A 10,330-nucleotide genomic window follows, 5' to 3' on the forward strand; every position below is an offset into this window, starting at 1 on the left:
TTAAGCGGGATGGAGTTGGAGGATGTGCTGCTAAGAGAGAGATACTGTTGAGGGCTCTCTCCTGTTCCAGGGCAAAATCTCATGTGTAAACTTTCAGGCCTGACCACGGGTAAAAACAAAGGCTCTGCCTGGCCGGCTTCATGGGCGAATCTACCCCCCACATGAGACTTGTGCACACATTTTGCATCCTCTGGAGAGGGCTGCCAGCACGGACTCACGCACCCTTCCCTCTCATGGGGCAGGTGCTCCACGGACACACTGCTTAGGGGGGACCTTCTAAGGAGGAGGGGCACTCGGAGACACTTTTCTCCACTCCGACTCAGTTCTCAGTACTTTCTCACTCCCCCTCCCCCTCGTCCTCCCCAGGGCCCCAGGGTCCTCTCTGGTTTATTTGCTTCCCATTCATTCATTCATTCATTCTCTTTTTCAGACTCCAGTCTTCTTAGACAACCATTCTTACGCCTTTTATGTGTAGCTTTATGTCGGTGCTCTTGAAGAATGGGTAGTGTTATTTTGCGTGCATGATATTTATGTAATTATGTCATGTTATGTCTCTTAAATTTTACTTTTTCCAGCTAACATTATCTTTTAAAAGATCCCTTCTTGTTTCTCTGTGTCCATCCAGTCTAGCTTCGAGCTCCTGCACAGCGCTCTGTGGGGGAGTGCCTGCCCATTTTACCCACCATTTCTTCTATCCACAAATTGTTTCTGACTCTCTGCTGCCAAATTTGCTGCAGTGAACTTTTTTCTTTAGGTCCCTTATGGATGTCTGGAGAAATTCTTGGGACTGGTACTCAGGAATGGACTTATTGTGTCTCGGGGTTTGCAAACCCTCAATTTGCCCTCCAGAATGGGGGCACCGGTCCTCATCCCCACTAGCAGCACAGGTTTCCCAAGCCCCATGGCCAGTCTCATTGAGCTTTCTCATTTTTAATAGTCTAGTAGGTGAAAAGGAGTAGCCTATCACTGATGATGCCTATTTGCACTTTGGTTACTAAGGGGTGTGAACATCTTTTGATGTGCTCGGTCTCTTATGTGCCCCCTCCAAGAATTCCTGGCTTATAACCTTAATTCCTTTTTTCAGATTGCTCTTTTTTTCCTGATAATGTCTTTGCCTTTCTTAAGTTTTCTAAGTGACTGCTATCAAAGTATGGTCTGTGGACTGGTGCCCACCTGTTTGTTACCAGCCTGCTCTGAGATAAGTACAGGAATAATGATAATAATTAAAAAAAGAACTGGTCCTTCACAACAGAGATTTTGAGAAGCACAGGAAGTTCTATTGATGATTAGGTTCATCTCCACATTGTTTTCTGTTCTAGATATTAATTCCTTATTAGTTTCAGAAATGGCAAATGTCTTCATCTATATTGCAATCTGTCTGTCGACTTTTGTTAACGGTGTCTTTTGTTGAACAGACGTCCTTGAGTTTGTGAGTGTTAATGCTGGGTGTGGCATTTATGCTGGAGATTGTCAGTGTGCTCGTCAGGCCGTTGCATCTCTGCTTGCTTTTTGGCTTCTTGATCTATCAAGTTTTGGCTTCAGATCTATCAGATAAAAAGCCAACCACTTCTCTATTTTCCCCTGTAATCCTCTCATTTCTTGCTAGTGTGTGTTAGGCTGCAGTGCTAGGCCTATAAATATTTTGATGACTGTATCTTCTTGTCTTATTTTTCCTTTTGTCTATTTTCATTCCTATATTAGTTTTCTGTGCTACATAACAAATAACCACAAATTTAGCAGCTTAAAACAACACCCATTTATTATCTCACAGTGTCTGTGGTTCAGACTTATCTGGGTCCTTTGACTAGGGTCTCTCCAGGCTGCAATCAAAATGTTGGCCAAGACTGGGGACTCATCTGAGGCTGAGGTCCTCATCTGAGCTCATGTAGTAGTTGGCAGGATTCAGTTCCTGTGGTTGTAGGACTGAGGCTCTCAGCCCCTAGAGGCCAGCTGCTGTTCCCTGCCACAGGGCCTTCTGTGCAACATGGCAGCTTGCTTCTTCAAGGCCAACTAGCAAGTGTCTCTGCTGCTTCTTGTCTCTTGCTTCTAGACCATCCTTTTTTTAACAAAACAGTTTTATTGAGATATAATTTACATACCATTCAATTCACCTATTTAACACGTACAATTCAATGGCTTTCCCTATATTCACAAAGTTGTGTATCTATCACCAGAATAAATCTTAGAACATTTTCATTATCTCAAAAAGAAATGCAACACCTTTTAGCTATCACTCTTTAATTCCCTATCTCTCCCTGCCCCAGTCCTACAAGCAAATAACTTTCTGTCATACAGATTTGCCTATTGTGGACATTTCATATAAATGGAATCATACGATGTTAATGACAGCATCTTTCAATTAGCATAATGCTTCCAAGGTTCATTCACGCTGTCGCATGTATCAGGATTTCACTCCTTCTCATTGCCCAATAATATTCTACTGTATGGATATACCACATTGTAGTTATCCATTCCTCAGTTGATGGACATGTGGGTTGGGTCCCCTTTTCAGCAATTATAAATAATGCTGCTGTGAACATTTGTGTATAGGTTTTTGTGTGGACACAATTTTTCATTTCTCTTGGGTATACACTTTAGGAGTGATATGGCTGGAACATATGGTAATTCTATGTTTAACCACTTCAAGAACTACCAGACTGTTTTCCAAAGTGTGCAACCACTTTCTATTCCCACTAGGGGTGTACGAGAGTTCCAATTTCTCCACATGTTTGCCAACACTTGTTATAATTCATCTTTTTGATTCTAGTCATCCTAGTGGTATGAAGTGGTAGCTCATTGTGTTTTTTTTTTTTTTTTTTCTTTTTTTCTGCAAGGAAGACTCACCCTGAGCTAACATCTGTGCCAATCTTCCTATATTTTGTATGTGGGTCGCTGCCTCATGGCTGACAATTGGCATAGGTTTGCACCTGGGATCCAAACCTGGGCTGCAGAAGTGGAGCGCGCCAAACTTAAGCACTACGTGACGGGGCTGGCCGCTCATTGTGGTTTTGATTTGCATTTCCCTGACGACTAATGAAGGTGAACATCTTTCCATGTGTTTATTGGCCATTTGCATATCTTCTTTGAAGAAATGTCCCTTCAGATATTTTGCCCATCTTTTAACTGGGTTATTTGTCTTTTTATTATTGAATTATAGCAGTTTTTTATATATTCTAGATTCAAATCCCATGAGTCATATACAGTTTTCAAAAATTTTCTACCATTATGTGGGTTATCTATTCACTTTCTTGATAGCGTCCCCTGAAACACAAAAGTTTTTCATTTTGATTATGCCCAGTTCATCTATGTTTTCTTTGGCTGCTTATGCTTTTGGTATTGTACTCCAGAAAGCATTGCCTAATTGAAGCTCACAAAGATTTACGCCTATGTTTTCTTCTGAGAGTTTTATTGTTTTAGCTCCTACATTTAGGTCTTTAATCCATTTTGAGTTAAATTTTATATATGGTGTGAAGTAGGTGTCCAACTTCATTATTTGTCATGTGATGTTGTGTTGCCCATCACCACTTATTGAAATAACTCTTCTTTCCCTATTGAATTGCCTTGGGGCCCTTGTCAAAAGTCAGTTGACTATAAATACGTGAGTTTATTTCTGGACTCTCAATTCTATTCCACTGATCTATATATCTATGCTTATGTCAGTACCGCACTGTTATGGTTACTGTGGAGTAATTTTGTATGTATTTTGGAATAAATGTTGAAATTAGAAAGTGTGAGTTCTCCAACTTTGTTCTTCTTTTGCAAGATTGTTTTGGCTAGTCTGGGTTCCTTGCATTTCCTTGGTAAATGGGCCCTTGGAGCTCCTCACTTTGCCGTCTTGGCACTGAAACTCTTCTCTAGACCTTCTTTTAAAGGACTCTTTTGATTAGGTCCGGTCTACCCAGGATAATTTCCCTTTACATTATTTCAAAGTTTGCTGATTAGGGATGTTAATTACTTCTGCAAATATCTTCCTCTTTGCCTTATAACCCAACCATATCATGAGAATAATATCCCATCGTGTTCCCATGTCCCACCCGCAACCTATGGGAGGGGATGATACAGCGTGTGTATGCCAGGGGGTATATCTTGGGGTTCATGTTAGAATTCTGCCCACCATAGTTCCTTATGGCTTTTTTTTGCCTTAAACCTTATTTTGTCATCTATTATGATTGATGCTCCAATTTTCTTTCTGTTTCATATTTACCTAAATATTTTTCCATCCTTTTATTTTTATCTTCTTTGTGTCTTTTTGTTTTCAGTGTATCTTTCATAGACACCATGCTGTAGGTCTTTTTAAAAAATCTAATCTGTGTCTCAACATTTTGTTTAGTGAGTTACTTTTATTACTGTTATACTAGATGTCTTCTCTGCCATTTTCAGTACATCTCATTTCCTGTGTTTTCTCATTTTATGTTTTTGCCCTCCTAATCTGCTTTTCAATGGGTAAATTGAAGTTTCTTCCCTGGCTCCATTCTGTATCTGTTCTGTGGGTTATTGTTCCTTCAACTTGAGAGCCATTTTCATGCTTATTCACCCATGGGGCTCCCGGTTCCTGTCAAGATGGTGAATTAGCATAGGCTGCTGGCTCCCTCCCAGGACCAGTGCTAGAGAGACTATAGAAAGGAGAGAGAAACTTAAATTCCAGTAACCAGCAAAGTACAACAAGACAAAAACCATATGAGTCTCCTGGGGTGTCTCTTGTTTTGTGGCAATTATTATTTACCTTTTCATCGCAGAAACTGGCAGCAACCTCCAAGGCTCTAGGTACCAGGGCCCTGGGGTAGTAACAGGGCAGTGCAAAATTCCTTCCAGCAAGAGGAGTTGATGAAAACCAGTGGGATCAAGGATCTACTTTCAGGCAGCTACATAGCCCACCCAAATCTCCTGGTATGGTGGTGTAATGGGTTGAGACTATTGGGAATGTTGAGGTGGGGTGAACGCATTTTGCATGTAGGACTTTGCAAATGTGATTGAGGATCTTGAAATGGGGAGATTATCCTGGGTTATCTGGGTAGGTCCAATCTAACCACAAAGGTCCTTATAAGGGTGAGGCAGGAGGGTCAGAATCAGAGTCAGAGACAGAGATGTGATGATGGAAGCAGCAGAGGAGAGATAGATTGAGAGAGAGAGGGAGAGAGAGAGATTTGAAGATGCTTCATGTCTTGCTTTGAAGATGGAGGAAGGGACAATGAGCCAAGGAATTTAGGCAGCCTCTAAAAGCTGGAAAAGGCAAGGAAAGGCATGAACAAAGGAAAGGATGACATTTAAGTCAAACTCTGGGAAACTAGTGTTCACAAGAAAAGAAAAAAGTAAGCAAGCAAAAGACTCAAATGCACCCTATAGTCAGAGAAAGTCCAGCAGGTGGTTTGATCTTGGTAGTTAACTAGGAAAGGGCTAAGGGGCCGGTGGTGGAGTTACTCCAGCAGTCTGGGCTCGGTGGGCCCCGGGGTGGTGGGACTCCCGGCACTGAAGACCCTCTGAAGTGAGCTCCGTGTCTGCTGGGCTGTGTCTTGGGGCTTGTCCTTGATGACCCTCTTGGCCTGAGGGGCAATGAATGGCACTTGTATAACAGAGCTCAGTGAGGGCCTCAAGTCGTGTCCCAACCTACATGGGGCTCCCCACTCACCCCCATTTTGCTGAGTCATGGGAACCATTGGGGGTAGGAGAAGGCTTGTCTCCATTTTACAGATATGGATGCTGGCTCTCCAAGAGATTAGGTCCCTGGCTTAAGGGCCACCTTCAGCTATGATAGAATGGGAACAGGGCTCTAGATGCTCTGATCTCTGTGGCAACACAGGCCCCACGGAAGAGGCTGCTGCAGTCTCTAGAGCTTGATGTGCTCCCAGGAAGCAGCATCTCCCCTGAGTCAGGCATTGTGTGGATGGTGCCTGAGGCATCCTGACCCCAGGGGCAGAAGGAGTGGGAGGAAAAGGGACAGAGGAGCCCATGCGGCTGACTCTGTACAGGTGACAAATGATCAAAGTAATGTGCAGCCCATATACGGCCCTCACACCCCGAGCTCCTCCTCAACCTTCTGTCTTAAGCACATGAACTGCTCTTTAATGTAACCCCGTTTTTATTTACATACCATCATATCCATGCTAAGGTTATTTTTCCCTAATTATTGAAGTAATGCATATAAAATATAGAAAATTTGAAAAAATATAAATATAAAGAAAAATCAGAAATTAATATTTTTTTCTTTCATCAAGGCAAAATCATTGTTCATTCACTCAACAAATGTTAACATATACTCCATGCTTGGCCTTGTTCCAGGCTCTGGTGGCATAGTGATGAGCAATTGAAAGATTCCCTGTCCTTAGAAAGCCCATTTTATTTCTTGAGGGGAAAGACAAACAATAAAGAAATTCGTGAATAAATGACTGCAGATGATGATAAATGATATGGAGGGAATAAACAAGAAGATGAAAACAAGAGGAGCTGGGAGGCAGAGTCAAGATGGCGGCGTAAGCAGACTCGGAACTCACCTCCTCCCCTGGACACAGCCAATTTACAACTACTAGTGGAAAAATTACCCCTGAGACAGAACTGAAAACTGGGTAAGAGGAACTCCTGCAACAACGGACAATCCTAACTGAGGTGGAAGAGGCAGAGACCCCCTTCCGGAGAGGAAAAACGCCGCCTTCACAAGCCACCAGCTTCACGGCCGCCGGGAGCAGCGCACAGGTCCACAGCCCTCCCTGGAGGCGCGGGGCCCTGAGCCGGGGAGCGCCCCCGCTGTGGGCATTTTGTGGACCCAGCACAATCGAGACCAGCGGCATAATATCTGACTTTGCCTGCTACTAAAGCATTGGGGAGTACCCCCAGAAAACCCCGTTCACAAAGAAACTAAAACTGGCTCTTAATGGGCCCACGCGCAAACTCACCTGTTTCAGAAAGCATCCTAAAATCACCAGAAAGAAAGGTGCACAGTGCTTTGGTGACAAGAGACTCACCTGACAGGCCCTGTGTGCATCTCGGTGAGGGGTGAGACCTCTCCAGGGACTGGGACATTGGCGGCGGCCATTGTTGTGGCCTGGTGTGAGCGTGCTAACACAGACGCCATTGGAGTTCTCCATGAGGCCTGCTAGCCCAGGGTCTGCCCCACCCGCTAGAGCACCGATTTAATCCAGCTCAGCCAGGGCAGGCAGCCCACCCTAGAGACTGGCCCCACCCAACAACAAGCCCTCAGGCAACTTGTGGGCCTGCATAGATTGGTGACCGGATTCTCTGCAGCCTGGCAACTGAGCCAACTTGAGCAGGGCAGGGTGTGCACAAGGAGCGGGTGGAGAGTGTGGGGCGGTGGCGGAGTGTGTGGGGCTCCCGCCGTGGAGAGACTGGGTCCTCTTGGGGAGGTCAGGGCGCGCACACGGGGCAGGACTGTGTTGACTGTGTGTGTGGACCTGTGGGCGGCAGGGCTTGTCAGCTGCAGAAGACTTGTGCTTCTCAAAGACCCACATAGGAGGTTTGCCCCACCTTCCAAAGCCTGAAACAATTGGGTGTTCCTGTGCCTGAGGCCAGCCCCACCTAGCTGCAATCCTCAGAGAGCTGAAAAGGAGACCTAATAGACTAGAGGCTTACAGCAATTGTAAGGTGCTGAGCCTAACAACCTGCCATGCTGGGGGCCTACTCACTTAAAAGAAATACTGCAACACAAATGTGGTATTGGAACTTGCAGCCAATTGTGCTGGGGCTCCCCACACCTGATAAAGAGACTGAAGGGCCCACAACAACTACAAGCAGCTGAGCATTACAACAGCTGGCCAGGAGCATAACTCAGCCTCCCTGGGCGCCTACAGGGAGAGCAAATAGGCCACAACAGAAGGACACACGTAGCCCCCATAGGGGTCAACCCTGGAACATTGAGAACTGAGGGAAGCACACTGGAAGCCTCCTAAGGCATCACTTACATAACGTCACCTATCCAAGAGCAGGAGACATAGCTGACCTACCTAATACGTAGACATAAGCACAGGGAAAGAGGCAACATGAGGAGGCAAAAGAATACATTCCAAGTAAGGGAACAGGACAAAACGCCAGAAAAGGAACTAAGTGAAACAGAAATGAGCAACCTACCCAACAGAGAGTTCAAACTAAGAATAGATGAACTCAGTGAGAATGTCAACAAAGAAATGGAAGATATAAAAAAGAACCAATCAGAAATGAAGAATACAATACTGGAAATGAAAAATTCATTAGAGGAACTCAAAAGCAGAGTAGAGGATACAGAAGAACAGATCTGTGAGCTGGACGAAAGACTAGAAGAAATTACCCAAGGTGAACAGGTAAAAGAGAAAAGAATTAAAAAGAGTGAGGACAGTCTAAGGGACCTCTGGGACAACATCAAGCACACTAACATCCGTGTTATATGTGTCCCGGAAGGAGAAGAGTGAGACAAGGGGGCAGAGAATCTATTTCAAGAAATAATAGATGAAAACTTCCCTAACCTAAGGAAGGAAACAGACATCCAGGTACAGGAAGCACAGAGAGCCCCAAACAAGATAAACCCAAAGAGGCCCACACCAAGACACATCATAATCAAAATGTCCAGAATTAAAGATAAAGAGAGAATCCTAAAAGCCGCAAGAGAATGTCAAGTTACATACAAAGGAAACCCCATAAGGCTATCAGCTGACTTCTCAACAGAAACCTTACAGGCTAGAAGAGAATGGCACGATATATTTAAAGTGCTAAAAGGAAAAAACTTACAGCCAAGAATACTCTACCCAGCAAGGTTATCATTCAAAATGGAAGGAGAGATCAAAATTTTCCCAGATAAGCAAAAATTAAAGGAGTTTGTCACCAAGAAACCAGTGCTACAAGAAATGTTAAAGGGACTGATTTAAGGGGAAAAGGGAAGACCACAAATAGGAAAAATTACCAATTTCCATGATAAGAGGGTAATGGATACAAATGCACAACAAAGAGGTTAGATATGATATCAAAAACATAAAAGGAGGGAGGAGGGGAGTTAAAGAGTACAGCTTTCAGACAGAGGTCAAACTAAAGTGACTATCAATTCTGTGTAGAAGAAGAAAGGAACAGAGAAGGACTACTAAAACCCTGAGAAAAAAAAAAGTTAAAAAATGGCAGTAAGTACATACTTATCAATAGCTACTTTAAACGTCAATGGACTAAATGCTCCCATTAAAAGGCATAGGGTGGCTGACTGGATAAAAAAACAAGACCCATATATATGCTGCATACAAGAGACACACTTCAGACCTAAAGACACTCACAAACTGAAAGTGAAGGGATGGAAAAAGATACTCCACGCAAATGGCAATGAAAAGAAAGCTGGGGTAGCAGTACTCATATCAGAGAAAATAGACTTTAAAACAAAAACTGTAACAAGAGACAAAGAAGGGCATTACATAATGATCAAGGGAACAATCCAACAAGAGGATATAACACTTGTAAATATCTACGCACCCAATGTAGGTGCACCTAAATATATAAAGTAATTATTAACAGACATAAAAACAGAAATAGACAGTAACACAATAATAGTAGGGGACTTTAACACTCCACTTACACCAACGGATAGATCATCCAAACAGAAGATCAATAAGGAAACATTGGCCTTAAACGACACACTAGAACAGATGGACCTAGTAGATATATACAGAGCGTTCCATCCAAAAACCGAAGAATACACGTTCTTTTCAAATGCACATGCAACATTCTCCAGGATTGATCACATATTAGGCCACAAAACAAGTCTCCATAAATTTAAGAAGATTGAAATAATACCAAGCATCTTTTCTGACCACAACGGTATGATACTAGAAATCAACTATAGGAAGAAAATCAGAAAACCTACAAATACGTGGAGATTAAACAAAATGCTACTGAACAACAACTGGGTTAACGAAGAAATCAAAGAAGAAATCAAAAAATACCTGGAGACATGAAAATGAAAATATGACACACCAGAATTTATGGGATACAGCAAAAGTGGTTCTAAGAGGGAAGTTTATAGCGATGCAGGCCTATCTCAACAAACAAGAAAAATCTCAAATAAACAATCTAACAATGCACCTAAAGGAACTGGAAAAAGAAGAACAAACAAAGCCCAAATCAGTAGAAGAAGGGAAATAATAAAAATCAGAGCAGAAATAAATGAAATAGAGACCAAAAAAACAATAGAAAAAATTAATAAAACCAAGAGCTGGTTCTTTGAAAAGATCAACAAAATTGACAATCCTTTAGCTAGACTCACCAAGAAAAAAAGAGAGAAGGCACAAATAAGTAAAATCAGAAATGAAAGAGGAGAGGTTACAACAGACATCTCGGAAATACAAAAGATTATAAGAGAATACTATGAAAA

Source organism: Diceros bicornis, chromosome 19 (genome assembly GCF_020826845.1).
Source record: "Diceros bicornis minor isolate mBicDic1 chromosome 19, mDicBic1.mat.cur, whole genome shotgun sequence".
Lineage (NCBI taxonomy): Eukaryota > Metazoa > Chordata > Mammalia > Perissodactyla > Rhinocerotidae > Diceros > Diceros bicornis.